Source organism: Eucalyptus grandis, chromosome 6, assembly GCF_016545825.1.
Source record: "Eucalyptus grandis isolate ANBG69807.140 chromosome 6, ASM1654582v1, whole genome shotgun sequence".
In the NCBI taxonomy this organism is placed as follows: Eukaryota; Viridiplantae; Streptophyta; class Magnoliopsida; order Myrtales; family Myrtaceae; genus Eucalyptus; species Eucalyptus grandis.
Genome location: NC_052617.1, coordinates 39327380 through 39330278, shown reverse-complemented (window position 1 = coordinate 39330278; position 2899 = coordinate 39327380). Strand labels below are relative to the sequence as shown.

At 43.9% G+C, this 2899-nt stretch overlaps 1 pseudogene; it reads right to left on the bottom strand.

Moving 5' to 3' along the window:
* Positions 1-615: 615 nt before the first annotated feature.
* On the bottom strand, positions 616-2101 carry LOC120294582 (annotated as a pseudogene).
* Positions 2102-2899: the final 798 nt, after the last annotated feature.

Here is a 2899-nt window from a genome sequence, read left to right as displayed (position 1 = left end):
AAACCATTGGCGAGACTTGCTAGTGGATGGGTGAGCTCGCCCTTGCCTAGTGATGGCAAGGCAATCTTTGCCATTGGCCATCAAGTCATCTTAGTTTGACAACGGGCCAAAGGAGGAAGGAGAAAAATTAAAATAAAATAAATAAAAATTTCGAAAATATAAAATATTATTAGAAATTTGTCCACGTTAGCATCCCGAGCCAAACAACTAGCACTAATCGATGTCCACATTAGCACCGACTAGTCAAATTTAATCGGATAGACTGAATTCACATAATTGTAAAAGGTTTAAGATTCACTTGGCTAATAAAATAAGTTTATGATTAAATTGACATAATTGCAATAAGTTTTTAAGACTTTTTTTGGCAATTCTCGGTTTTGATATGTAAATCACTCATACAATCGTATGAAAAGTAGATGACAAGAATGATTAACCATGTCGTGAAACAGCATTCTTTTTGGTCTTTTCTTAAATCGCTAGAAATATACAAGAGTCGAAAGTCTCCTGCTTTTGAAATGGATTTGCGTTCTTTCATTCGCATGGTCGATTTTGGACATAAGCAGCTTTCCCTTGTTTGGAAATCCGACACCCAATTTATCAAGAAGTATATCCATGTCGATTTCATATATCATCGTTACTTTCATCAGTAAAATGAACACTTTGTACAAATGATTGACCTATCTAAAGAACTGTCTAAATGAAGTTTTACGAAGGAAAAGCTGATTATCTTCTCATGCTAGATAAGAAGAAAGGAACTCAGCAGGAATACACGGAGAGTTCTTCCATGCCCGAGCATGCAATTTGAGAATCTCTTTCGCCTTTTCTCTGGTCTTGCTCGTGCCCTCAACTTGGAGGACTAGACACAACTTCGCAGCAACGCCTACTTGCAACATCTCTTGCACGATGCTCGGCGTTGCTGAGAACTTGGAGATGGACAAGAGAATCCTGACACATCTCTCGCTCGCTGTTGCCGAAACCCTTAGTATTTTCTTGACACGATGGCGATCCCCATTTCGTGCTCCAACAACTCGGCTCTTCCCTCTGCGCATCGGCACAGCTCGTCCAAAAGTATAAGGATCACTTCGCTCTGCCTTCTGTCGCATGAATCAAGAAGAAGATCGATCAAGACCGGCACGCGCAGGCTTCCACAGCTTTGACACGGTTCCGACCCACCAGGCAGGCTCGGATAAGCAATTTCAGTGCAGATTTCGTTGCCTTCAGCGAGACTTGATCACGCAAAAGGCGAACTACTTCGACGAACAATTCCATCCTCAAACTTGAGAGATGAATAATATCAGCAACTTCAAACATCGACTTTAGCAACATGACTGCGTATACCCTAGACTCACAGGTTCCGCTCTGCATGATTCGAGTCAACGAGTCGACAAACACTCCGCCGTCGCTTATGAGATTCTTAAGGCTGGCTTCAGAGAGTTGTAGGTGAAAAAGTACGGCCAGAGCCTCATCAAGCGGTCTACTTGTGACCTCTAAACTGCCACAGTTGAACGCGGAGGTCTCATTTTTCACTAGTGCCGCCAAGAAGTCAGCGGCACCAGCGGCTTCCATGCAGCATCGATTAGTGGCGTTCTCGGTGGCAATCAACCGCAGTCTTTTGAGACACTTGTTTCGCATCTCCGGGGACTTGGCCTCACGGAGGAGCTTAGCAATCTGGGACTTGCTTATTGGAGGTCTCGGGGTCGAAATCCTTTCGATGCCGTGCGCAGCATTGAGGTGCACCACGACTGGATGAGCCGCCGGAGCGTGGGTTGGGCGTCAATTCGCAGTCTGGAATCGCTTGCTTGGTCACGGGGCACGTGCCTTTCTTGGTGGAGAACAACCACTTCTCGATGCTCTCGCGGTCGTACGTTATACCGGTGGGCACCGCGACGGGGTCCTTCATGAGCTGGAGAGAAATCGGGCATACGAAGAACGAGGGAATTTCGACTTCCTCCATCTGTATTGAGAGAGAGAGAGAGAGAGAGAGAGAGAGAGAGAGAGAGAGAGACTTGAAAAGGGCAAAGGCCGAGGAAGAGCTCAAGAAATGCTTATGAATCCCTCCAAGAAGAAGCAGGGTTTGAACGATTTGATGGAGTTGGCTGAGTTCAGCTGGGTTTGAAGATGATTCGTGCGGGTTTTGAGGTTTTATATATGAGCTTGGGTAGATGAGAAATTTCAGAAGTGAGAAGGTCAAAACACGGATAAGTTCGAACCTGGCTCACGCGAGACACGCATACCATGAACGAGGGGGAGAAGGGAGGGAAAGTCAAAAGGAGTCGCCAAAATAACACGTGCTTTTTCCTCGGAATAGAATAGTCTGAAGCTTCAATACCACCTAAAAAAAGAAAAAGAAAAGTCCTCTAAGACTGGCGAAGGAGGAATGAATGATCACGTGTTATTCTGGCGACACCTTTTGACTCTCTCTCTCTCTCTCTCTCTCTCTCTAAAACATCGCGAGGGTGTCGACCTCCTCCGTTTAACTCTACTCTAGAAATTGCACGTTTCAGTTCCGGCAAAGTCAACTGGATACATCGTCAGTCTTTAATTGGAATATTCATGGTTGTACGTAGCAGGAAAAGGTATGCAGGTGCGATCAAACAATCTTCTCAAAGTTCCAGGATAAACCAAGTTGGAATATAGAATAAAAGAATTGAATTGTCTTGCTCTTTAGTTGTAGAAAATTATTCCTGATTTGTCATGCTGTGCAACGCTGCCATACTAATGATAAACTATCCTGATCAATTTGAATGCCAACGTGCTATCTACCTGTCGATCATTTGAGAACTAGGTCACATGATTTTGACCGTCATTATTTTATTTTTTAATGACTGTTGATCATCATTGTTAATCTTTTAGTTTTCAAAAAATGTCCTTAATTCTAGATATCTAGCTCTCATATCCC